At 43.1% G+C, this 12,392-nt stretch overlaps 1 long non-coding RNA gene across 1 annotated transcript; it reads right to left on the minus strand.

The window, feature by feature from the left end:
* Positions 1–5,883: 5,883 nt before the first annotated feature.
* Positions 5,884–10,653, minus strand: LOC144121748 (uncharacterized). Its single transcript, XR_013312680.1, has 3 exons — positions 10,495–10,653; positions 8,087–8,177; positions 5,884–6,016 (listed from the first exon to the last, which is right to left on the minus strand). It is a non-coding gene; the product is annotated as an uncharacterized LOC144121748 (long non-coding RNA).
* Between the last annotated feature and the right edge of the window lie 1,739 nt (positions 10,654–12,392).

A 12,392-nucleotide genomic window follows, 5' to 3' on the forward strand; every position in this document is an offset into this window, starting at 1 on the left:
TAACACGTGCTCTGCAATCGCGACAGACTTTTCGTAGGGATTAATAATTCGCGGGATTTTTCAGTAATCCAAGTGGATTGGGGAAAAAAAAGCCTGCAAAGAAAGGAAAAAAAATTACTGCTCTTAAATGTAACTTGGTACCGAAGTGTTGCATCCGTATCGAGCCAAAATTTGTACTGATAATATTTTTTTTCCTTTCCGTCGTTGGCCGAGAGCTGAAGTCCTTGGGGAAGAATTTACGCGAACCGTGATCACGTTGTCCCCGGTCAAAACACGCCTCCAAATAGTTCTAAATGCCTCTTTGACGCTATATATCTTCGCGTCAATGTAGAAGTACTAACTCTAGTTATGGACGCGCTGACAAAATTAATGCACCCCATGCTTTGGCTGTCAGAAAGTGCAATTTTTAACGCGATAACGTTAAGTGCCCTGTGTCGTAGAAAAACCGTCATAGGGGGTCGTTGTCGGCGCCATGAAAGAGGCACCGTTAAAAAAGTGAAACAGGAAACACTGAGGGATCAACTTTCTCAGTTCCGCGGCTCACGCAGCATAGCGTAAGCGTAGTCAATTTTTTAGGTGTTAATAAAAAAGGCTGCTAAATCGACAAGGCGCTTGGCAATTTCAATGACCTTGAAGTGCGCGAGCATGAACTTAGCTTGAACAAAGCCTGCAAATTTCTTCTTTTATTATTCTGTTAGCTTCAAAATAAACCCTCTGGAGTTCTTCTCTGAGATTTGTAAGAATCTCGCTTTAAGCCTGTCTACACTCACGGTTAAGAAAGCCAGGCATATGACTGTTATACATCTGTGTTTTTGAAATTGTGTTTGAAAATATTCCTAATAAATGTATCTAAAGGGAATTAGAAGTATCTAAAGGGAAGATGTAAGAAAAGGTAATCCGCTTTAGCAGTGCGGTTTCTCTTCCGTCTTTCAGGTAAAAGAGTTTGTCAATATCGAAAGACAAAGAGTAGAGACCAAAATATACAGACTGGAGAAGAAATTCTCAGTAGACTACGTAACTGCCGCGATCTGCGTGACGGTGGTCTTAGTGGTAGCGCACATGCTGTAGACATATCTATGAAGTCAGCAAAAATGGTTAAAACCAATCATGTGCTCTCTATGCCCCTTTCTGGTACCTTGAGTACACATTCGCAATTCATTGAAACCGACTCCTGATTTTTATTTTACCCTCTGGCCATTCTCTGCATACTGAGGCAATGGAAGCGTTCACGGGAAGCACTGGTATTTCGGAAACTAAGAGGGACCAAACAAGAACCTGGCTTCCAGACATGCTCAAAGTCAAGTGTTCCTCACTGGAAGCGAACGCAGGAAGGCAGCACGCATTCACCTCTGTCCTTCACAAACAGGATGTCTCGTCAATATGTATGACAAGCAGTCGTGCATGATGGGCATATATGGCTATGTCAGTCTAATCAGTTGTCGTACCTCTTGCCTCCCTCGTCCTGTGTGTGTGTGCTGTTAGTGTGTGTTGTTTGCGCATGTGTAAGGGCTCTTTGCTTGCAGTTATTCGAATGCATTTGGACACCGCGTTTGCAGCCTATTGCACCAAGTAACCGCAAGCAGTGATGCTCAATGCCGTAACCAAAAAGTATCCTTGCTTAAACACAGTATTTCTTGTGTTTGGCACTTTTTTCCGGTACTAGTTTTGAAAACCCTGCTTTTTTTCCCGCGTTATTATATTGTACTTTACATTAACCTTTGCTGTTCATAGGAATAGCAATGAAGGCCGAAGCGCATATATCTGCCAAATACTACTTGCTGTGCGTGTTTAGATTCTGTTTTCTACTCTCCACTTAAAACTTCAAGTTTGAGCGACCAAGGAGAACAGTTGGCCGCCATCTACACACAAGGTTACGTGTTAGCCTAAAAGGAAGAGCTCCCAGAAGTCGAGTGTCAAACTTTATTCAGTCACAATTGCGCTCTTTAATGGAAGCAAAACAAACGAACCACTAAATAACTGCCATGGACTTGTATCTCGTAGGTAAATTTTACAGCTCAGGCTAGTGTCAGTTTAAACATGATTATCGTATTTACTTCCAGATTGGTTGACCGGTCTTATAGGCGAACAGCCTAAGTTAAGAAAATGGAAAAAAGGAAAACTTAAGGTTAGAACATGGTATTAGCCACCCGCTTATGGCATATTGCTAATGCATTGACACCCTGAGAAAAGCGTCACCGCAGACGACGCTGCATTCGTGATCAGCGCAGAGACGAAGGTAGGTGGCTTGAACTTGGTAGACTTACATTAAGGGTCATGGTAGCTCGCCAGGCTGGCCTTTATACAGATATGCATGGTAAGTCATTTTGCGATGAAAAGTGTGTGCAGAGTGCGCATCGATAACTCTGGCTTCACATTAGCAGAATCAGCACCTCCCCAGGATTCGCACACGAGATTAGAATTCACCATCAGCTTAATAATATTTTCGCAGGCTCATGCTCTTCTAAACAGACTTTTGTGTCAGCCATTTTCTATTCAAGTTTACTCATTCACACTTACCTCTTGTAGCACAATAGTTGTACCTAGAGCCGTAGGTGCAATGTGTATTCATTTAGTACACCGAAACAAACCACATTAGTCAGCACTGTTTTCGTGTTCCACCACAGCTTGTTTCTTAAGCGCACAATATTATTCGCATTCAATCAGCCAGGGACGTCTTCTTCATATTATTGTTTTATTGTGCACCTTATTATCAATGTAAATACAGGAATAGTTGTAACACACATAGCAGCCGTTGTTTCTGAGCGTTAGGAAGTGAGAAAATCATAACCAAACAAATGGCTCTATCTTTTCAAGGTAGCTGCATATCAAGGCAAACAGTCAAACCTGACACTAATTCTAAGCAGTCACTCTCAGTGGGCCAGAGCTCTCTTCTCATTTTGAAGGTCGCAGCATGGTTAGGCAAATAAAACGACCACACCTGGATTTTTGTCTCATTGCTCACTTTCTTTCTCACCATACGACTTCAAATACTCTCAAGAATTGCGGTACCCGTGATGTGTCCAAACCCATCGATACATTAGCATGAGGCTTTCATATAGCACCGATTCTGGTAAAAACATGATTGTTGCATGTGCATCGCAAACACTGGGACGCACTGATTATTGAACCTGCTTCGTGTTCTCTGCAACACTTGGTGCATTCAGCTGCCGAGTTTCATCTGACGGTGGCTCTCAGAGAACGCGTAACAGCGTCATGTAAAGATCGTACAGTAGCATTCCGCTGAGGGAGGCAACGGATGCACGCGCAATAAAAAAGCAACACAGGTACTGCAGTGCACGGCCATCTTCAGTAATGAACATTTCTTACTCAGTGACCATCATCATCATCAGCCTGACTACACACAATGCAGGGCAAAGGCCTCTGCCATGACTCTCCAATTAACCGTGTCATTTGCCAGCTGCGCACACCTTATGCCTCCAAACTTCCTAATCTCATCCGCCCAACTAAGCTTCTGCCACCCCTTGCTACGCTTGCCTTCTCTTGGAATCCTCTCCGTTGCCCTTAAGGACCAACGGTTATCTTTCTTTCGCAGTACATTCCCTGCCCAAGCCCATTTCTACATCTTGATTTCGACTAGGATGTCATTAATCCGCGTTTGTTCCCTCACCCACTCTGCCCAGACCATTAAGGTACAATATAACCGCACTTTACAATGCATGTTAAATTTCGTTAAATATGATTTTAGAACAAAATTATATAATCTGATCTGGTGGGTTCAAAACGCAGGAGACATGTGATTACTGTCATTATTTAGGTACAATACGTTATACTTTAAAGATAGCGTGAATCTTTGCTTGCTACCCTTTTACGCACGCTTTCGGTTTTACTTCCGTTTTTACAAAAGCTACTATGTACTATGCATCCAGTAGCGCATTGCACTGTACTCATTTTACTGCAGCAAGGTTGAACATGGCGCTATGCACAGCGATGTTCGGAGCTTCCTTAACGTATGACACCACTCTTGAGGGTGAAAATATTTATTTCGTGGAATGAAATTTCTCTTACTGCTTTCGATTGTTACGCATACCATGCTAATACCATTAGTAGGTATAAAAGTTCGGAAAAACATTTTAAAATATTTTTAATCATAAAGTCTTCCTTATAAAAGTGCTGAATTTTCCTCTTACACCAATAGTGATATATACTAATAATTAAAGGCACATTGTCATGATTTTGTTTTTATGCAGGTCTGCCTATTAGCTGTGCTGTAGACAAGAACAAAGACTCCGTGATGAATTTGGCAGGACTTATCGCAAAAAAAAAACTGAAAACATACGCTAAAATTGACTTTCCAAAAGCACAGGTATTAATATAAAAAGCCACAACGTTAAAAATTGTAGTGGATATAAATAATCCGAGTTCATTGCATGCCGTGGCATGCGATAAATGAGCGTGCAAAGTTTCAAGGAAAAATTTTCGGAGAATGTAACATTATTCATGTTGGCGTAACACAGAAAAAAACAAAAGTTCATTCTGAGAAAAATAATATACTTAAGTTACAATTTCTATATATGCTGCTCTCTATATGTGCACAAGAAAGCAATCTCTTAGAGTGTTCAAATGTTCCATAGCTCTAGCTATAAGGAGGCTCTCCTTGAGCGTTTCCCTCGTCTTTTTTTTTTTTGCACATGTCGCAGCTCGTCTTTTTTTCTTTGTTTTTTTCTTTGTTTATTTTACCTTGGTGCAAGTAACAATTTAGCCTGTAACATTTGAACACCAATAGCTAGACTCATAATTTCTGTGAAAAACATAGAAAAATGTTCGTGGCTATGAAAAGAAACAAAAATTAAAGCCGTCATTTTTGAACAACATTGTCATTTCGTGAGAGTTGCCGAACCATGAGACCTGCACTCTTACAAAATGTCACACAGTCAAAAAATCTCCGCCTCCGCGCAACCGCTCTCCTTCAGTGTTGCAACGGTCGCAGGGCACAGGTTATAAAGAACACAGCAGACATGGACGATTTTGCCGGATCTGATCGGATCATCACCTGATTGACAAGTTTCATGTGAGGAAGGCTGTAATTTATCAAGCTGTTTTGTAATATCTTTCTTCGAAAAAAAACTCGCTCATTTATTAGCCAATTCTAAAGACTTCCTGAAAACAAATTAAGATTTTATTTTTCTTTCATGTCGAATTATATACTGAAAACTTCCAGAAAAAAAAGAAAATTTTCCCCCATGAAACATCACGGATAACGATCTACCATCTTCAATGGCTCCCTTTTTCTGTCATATTTCTTCTTTCCCGCTGTGTTGAGCATTGCAGACAGAGGTGCTCTTGTCCTTCCAACTCTTTGTTACACTGAATGCTCAGTCTTTTTCCCCGCTAAACCCAGTTATCAGATTGTTTTCAGACCTTAGAAACCTTTTACTACCGGCTGTGCCAAACATATAAATGTGATATAAGCAACGAACAATGTCAACGAACAACGCAACTAACCCAACGCAACAACGCAACTAACCCAACGCAACAACGCAACGCAACAGGTAAACGTGAGAATTAGGGACTTTCTTAAGCATGCTAAAGCCTTTTCTCTGACATTTTCACTAGAGGAACGATCGAAAAGTTGAAGTGTAATTATTTCTAACTACATGTATACCACCGGTAAGGCATTATTTTCAGTGGGTCTATATAGCAGGGTTCGTTCACCCGAAACACAGCCACTTACTTTGATAGAGCAGTAATCTTTTTTGTCGCTGTTAAGCCTTTGTCATGCTCTGATGGAGTATAAAAGCGTCAACAGAGACATATTGTAAATGTTAAAGATGCCGTCCCACCTTTCCTTTCTCCTTCCTGTTGACTTCAGACTTCCGTGGTGTAAAGTTTGGGGACGGGACGGAAAATACGAGGACACAAGGCTTTCGTGTGGATTATTTATTAATTCCTCATGTGAAAACGGATGCTGGTTATCGTTTTTTCAGACGGTAGGCCCTCTTTGCCCGCCAAAGTGTACCGCATTCCTTCCCGGGATGTCTTCTTGTCAGCTTGTCATCTGTGACAAAAATCACGAAGGCAATATTGTCACGTTAAATAAGCTGCACGCAATGTGAATCTTCGTACTGTGCTTTGAGCTCCATATTTTTACACTCTCTGCAGTAATTGTTCGCACAGAATTCAAGATCAACATGAATGAATTGAAATAACAAACGCTAATAATAATTCGCACCTTAAGTTTGAAGGCGAGGAACACTTATGGGCATATTTTCTGACTGATCAATTCACGGCCCAACCACCCGTGGCATCAGGGTAATCGCAAGCGCTAAATACTAGTCGCCGACACCGGAATCAATGTCGGGTCTCACTGTGGCAAAGTAGCCAGATTGAGTCATCGAAAAAAGGACGAGAAATTGAGCTCGTGGTTGTGGGTGTTCAACCATCAGCCATATACTGAGAGGCAGCATGTTTCGGCCACATGAGGTCTGTGGAAGGCACATTATGGTGCGCAAAATACGTTTCGCACCTACTGATGAAAAGCGAAAAGGCACCAACGTAGCTAGTCAGCCGCGGAAAAAGAAAAAAGAAAATCCGCGGAGCACTTTAACTACAACGTAACGCGTATATGACCGTGACATCTGTGGAATTTGCCGAGTAAACGTCGGAGAAATGGCCGTAACTTGGGCACCATTTTTGTGGTGACATTTCTGATGCAGTACGCCTTTAGATGCCCACGGGCAGCCGGCGTGCACTCGTAATGCTGCTACAGCGGGCATGGGGTGGTCGCCCGGTAATTGCCGTAGAATTTAGCATGAAATTAACGTTACATCTGTTCCGGCAGCTATCGCTCGGACAGCGAACACAGATGTATTTAAAGTGCACATAAGCGCACATCAGAAAGAACGCCAAAGAGACCCAATGCCTTACCGGGCCTCTCCTCCCATGAATACTAGTGTTGCACTGGGATGAAGAACACAGTTTTAAAACAAAAAAAGCAGCTTAGCACAGGTGCCTCAACGCTTCACATAAAATTTCAAGGAAATATATACGGCACTTAAGGTAGAAAGCTGGGCTAGTTGTTGTTTAAACGCCGAGGAGTAGCTGTAAATAATAGGGACGAAAGGAGAGAAGGCGGCGCAAGTGCTAGACGTCGTCACAGAGATTAGATTTATGAGGTTAACAGGAAAATTTACACATAAATATGGAAGGAAGACAATGCCCAGTGTACTAGAAAGTAAGGCATTTCAGGCGGAAGGCCGAATAGCCCAGCTTTCTGCCTTAAATTCCTCACTTTCTAGTAGAGTGGGCATTGCCTTCCTTCCTTCTTTATGCGCAAATCTTCCTGTTAACCTCATCAATCTAATAGCTGTGACGACGTCTAGCACTTGTGTCATCTTCTCTCTTTTCGTCCCTGTTATTCAGAGGTAGCTACTACTATGTCCTCTCTAAATATATATGCTTAAATATAAATAACAATTCCTAACACAAGCTAACGTAAGCTAACATGTCCTCGAAAAGAAAAAAAGTCGCTCAAGCGACTCAATACGTGTTCACTTCTCACAATGCCAAACATAAGATTACTAAATGACAGCACAAGATTAGCCCAATGATGCAAGTAACAGTTCAGTTAGTTCTCACTTCTACGCCTGTAAATTTCTCATTCGCCCTTGTGACGCGCAATGTCCTTGTTAGAATTCAAAACAGCAGCCATGAGGGGTCGGTGGGTTTTAAACACGTAAATAATTTTGCTTTTCGTGCGTTATTCTAGCGTATCCATGGCATGTATGATGGTTTCGAGAATCCCCTGTGAGTGGGATAAAGTATGGCTGATTACGAATTACGCACTATGTCTCAAGTTCCCGCCCAGAGCCTCTACTTGAATCTTTTCTAATATCCTCAAATAGTTCCAATTCCGATGTGTACATTCTCGGTCAGCTTAACAACTGAGTGAGCTTAGTAGTAGTACGATATGGCCTTCTGCTTTTTTGCTTCTCTGCGATGCGTACGCCCCTCCTGGATTTAATCATCGGCTTTCACTAACCAGTTTCCCCTTCCGAACTGGCCCCAGTTTTCAGAATGGCTGGTGCTTTTTCGAAGGTGTTCGCATTATTACCAGATGCACACGTACCGTTGTGGATTCCTCCTCTACTTCTTGCATTTTCCGCAGCCGCACTTGCCCGTGCCGCACTGGCAGGACGACGTGCATCGGCAGTTGGGATCTGCGAAGTAAAAGAACATACAGTGGGGTCGTTCTTCCAAGGAGGAGCACCAGCGATCTAGTGTGACGCGTCGGTCAAGTATACGAAATGTCCAATGAGCTGTGCTTGATGTCACCAGCTAATCGCTGACACCTGTTCGTCCTGAAGAAGCCAGAGGTGCAGCTCTCTGGTAGTTATTCTGTTTGCATTATCTTGTATTTCTATTCCTGGAAATATTAAGCTTAGTTCCCCGTCGTTGTTCTAAAAAAAACAACTTCTAACAATTGCAGTCGCTATTGCAAACCACTTTGACATCAGCTACTTTAAATTGTTTTTATTCGCCCAAGTGGCTTAATCTTTTGAGCACGAAATTGGAGTTTCCGTTTCCTGATATAGACACTGAATGCTTTTTGATAGAGGCGTAATGCGAAAGCAGTGTTAGTACATATCGGGAAATTCCCATCTTGGAGGCGAAATTAATCCAGGATATTTCACGACATTCGAAAGTGTTTATTAACGCCGCCAAATATGCTCCTTTTTGCTCGAAATGGACAGAACGCAAGGCACTGTCCCCGCTTATCCTATTTTAAACAGTGTCTATAGTTAAAGACCGCGCACAACAAAGTAGACACACATACAGAAATGAATAAGTTACATCTGCGCTTCCGTGTTCTTCCTTCCTCTGTGTGTCTGTTTTGTTGCCTGCAGTGTTTGGCCAAGAATTATTACCAATTTGCCCGTTCACTGGTTCTGCTAAAAAGGGCACTTCGAACACACGAATCCGGAAAAAGAAAGTGGTGGCAACTTTAATTTTTCTCCTTTCACAGCAATGCTTAAATATATTTTTTTATAAATATACATTTAATCACGGCGGGTATTTCTGACAGTAATGAACTTATAAAAGGCATAAAATCGTTTGTAAAGACTTGGAAAGCATTTTCAAGCACTTTTTTTTGCTGTGAAACAGAGTAAAACCTTCGTACTTTCTTCAGAACACAAACTTTCTGCATCAGCCGTCTGGTTCGGCGGTTACGTACCACCTGCAGTACCAAACTCAGGACGGGATGGAAATGTCGTGACCTAACCTGTGAGAACCTTTCGAACCACAGCAGTGCTGTAAACGCCCCACCATACGCCTCAAACGAAAACCTTGTGGCCTGAAGATATTCAAGCTAGAGTGTACTTTGCTCTTTCATTTGAGCTTTCAACTCACTGCCCAAGATCACTATTAACTATTAACATACAGCGCTTGCTGATCAATTTTTTTATATTTGTGGAATAAATAAATCCGCAATATCATATGCTCGTGAATAAATTATTACTTTCTTCGGCACTAGTGTTCGACGCGTGCTAAGAGCAAATTTAAAATAGTAGTTCAAAGAAAAACAAATATTTTTCTTTGGCAGCCGTGATCATTGTAGCCGCCTTTAGCCTCTGTTAATTACACGAGTGCGCTTCATTCGACTAGTAGGAGTCTATCCTGAATTAATATGCTGAACATTGCCGTTAAAAAAAAATATTAGGTTAAATGAGTGTTGGTTTTCTGCATAAAGCCGAAGATCATTTTCTCATTGACCTACAGGTTTCCTGTGCACGTATATGTGTGAGCCTCAGCAAACGATTCCTTCATTAGCGTTAAACCCCTCGGCATGCAAAAATGAGAGATAACATTAGGGGGGGGGGGGCGGGGGGGGGCGGGGGGGGGGGGGGGGGCAGGCGTGGTCTCAAATACTCCGCTCAGTACAATTTAAAAATAGAACACCACTGCGCAAATCTACCATGCGATACAATAACACTTTGCTGTATCCCAATACATCCCCTCCAAAATCTTATCAAAGTGAAACTTTTGACGTTCGAAGTGACATTAGATACGAACTGAGCACATCAGTTCTTATATTTGGAAAAATGGCTATTTAAAATGGTTCAGTGCAGTTTAAAAGTTTTAAGGACATATCTTACTCGCTTAGTAGTCCATTGTTGCAGCGTATGCGAACTGTACATATTCCGCACCAAAGGATGAGACCTGGAATGCTGTAAAACGCACGGCTCCAACTTTCGTTCAGGTTTTCTTCTCCGTTGCAATTTATTCCTCGAACTTAAAGGTTATATGAAAAATATATGCTCTCATAAAAAAAATGTGGGAATTAGGGACTTAGCCAGATTGCTTCAGCCGCACTAGTCAACTAGCCGCTGAATGAAAGCGCTCTCCCGGTGAAGAAAATATTAACACAAGGACAAAAGCCCAGAAATAGCTCTCACGTTTTGTAAGCGTGAAACGTACGGGCACAAGTGGACTTATGTAAAGCAAGAAAGAGTAGTTAAGGAACGTCAGCCTCACCTCCGCACTTGCAAGGACCGTCCATGGCTCTTCAGCGAATTCTGCACCGTGCCGAGCTAGTCTTCTGCGACGAGTGTAGGCGTTGGTGCTGCGAGTGCGGCGGCCAGCCTTTTATACCCGACAGCAGGGTTTGCTCTCCGAGAGAAGAGGTGGCGCCTTGGTTGCCGTGTGCAAACCCAGCCCTGATTGGTTTTTTCCAGCCGTGCGCCGTCTCCGCGCTGCTGTCGTCTGCTCAGCAACACGGGCGTCGTCTGCTCGCGCCCACCCGTACCGCGTAAAGCCGAGCCGCTTCCCCTGACGCGCTGTTTCTCGTCCAGATGAAACCGCAATTCCGAGGAGGAAAAAAATGTAGAATGGCAATGAAAATAGATGGAAGTAAACAAACACCGACGGTCAAAGGGGTTGGCTTCGTGGAAAGCGACCGTCCTACGCGGGACAGGTTTCTTAGCGGCGCTAGGGGCTACTACTTTTTTGTTGTTTTTTTTTCAATTCCCGTGTTTGCTGTTCTCAGGGGCCTAGGGCAGAGAGGGGTGAAAAGTGTAATAAAAGGCGCATTAAGGTTATAGAGTACATGACGGATAGCGCCCCTAAGTGACACTACGCGGAGCTCGTCGACACTCTATATAGGAGCCAGTCGGCTCAAGACGGCGGGGAGCCTTCTGCCGCCGAGTCAGTACCATGTTTACGCGCCTGCAAGCCTCTAGCTTCGGGCGTGAAGCACAATGCAATCATACGTTCAGACTTTTCTCGGCAAACGTTATAAGCATACGGGCCGATGATCGTTGCTTGCAGTTGATACCATCTACCGCGAGGCTTCCCCGCCATATCCAGGCGAGTGGCGACATGCACCAAGGAACAAGTCTGTGGGAGTTCGATGTGGGAGTTAATGCACTCGAGAAAGCACACCCACAGATTCTGGACAAGGCCATTTTTCTAACGGCAAGTTGTTTATGAAAGCAATTTTTTCGCATTCGTATGATATCATCATAGCAACCGATATACCCGCATATCCCTCCTCGAAATGCTTGTAGTTTTCTGCTATTTGCTGCCAAAAACACACCCCATTAGTCCTCTGTGGCGATTTTACCCACTCAGTGCGAGCGCAGGACGAGGTTTAAAAGCATGATTTTGTCCCGTTTCGGAAGATTACATACCATTGCAATCAGTGTGATCATTACAGTACTTTACATTAATTCACATTTCCATCATTATTATCGCCATAAACGCGCGCCACTGTTTTGTTATGTCAGTCTTAAGTACTCGGCGCGAGAAGAAAAACTTTATGTATTTCGTTTACCCTCAGGGCGAGAGGCATTACAGAGGGGAGTGGTTACATAAAAATAAAAATAAACAACATACAAAGCAGCAAAGAAATTAGTAATACAGAAATGATGGCACGGTAAACGGAGGGTTTCGCTACGCTTCGTGATAATGCACCATTCCCAATAATATGTTCATAACAGTAACCTACAATATCCACCGTTGCCTCAGAATTAGATGTGATTGTGCGGGAACACCACACACATGTATGAACCGTGCATGTGGTGTTCCCGTCTTGTCTTCTGCGCACTGCTTTACTCGGTGCTTTCTTTTGCATGACACTGTGACGTCATATTCGCAGCCGTGGGGGTTACAGTCCAGCATACCATGAATTCGACTGGTGTAGCTCCCCTCTTCGCGCAACAGAGTGGCCTGAAAGGAGAGAGGGCCGCTCCACAGCACTGATACATTTCAGCTTTTAGAACTCAAGGCACGGCCTGTTCACTGGGATATATTATAACGTTCTTCTCCTTCCTATCAACTTGTGCGCTTACATTTGAGCGCTCGTGTAAAACAGTGGTCAGTCTGTCACGCCAGTCTCCGCCAGAGTTTCCTAGTTATTAAGGGCTCCTAATAAT

The sequence above is a fragment of the Amblyomma americanum genome, chromosome 2 (assembly GCF_052857255.1).
Source record: "Amblyomma americanum isolate KBUSLIRL-KWMA chromosome 2, ASM5285725v1, whole genome shotgun sequence".
Taxonomy (NCBI): domain Eukaryota; kingdom Metazoa; phylum Arthropoda; class Arachnida; order Ixodida; family Ixodidae; genus Amblyomma; species Amblyomma americanum.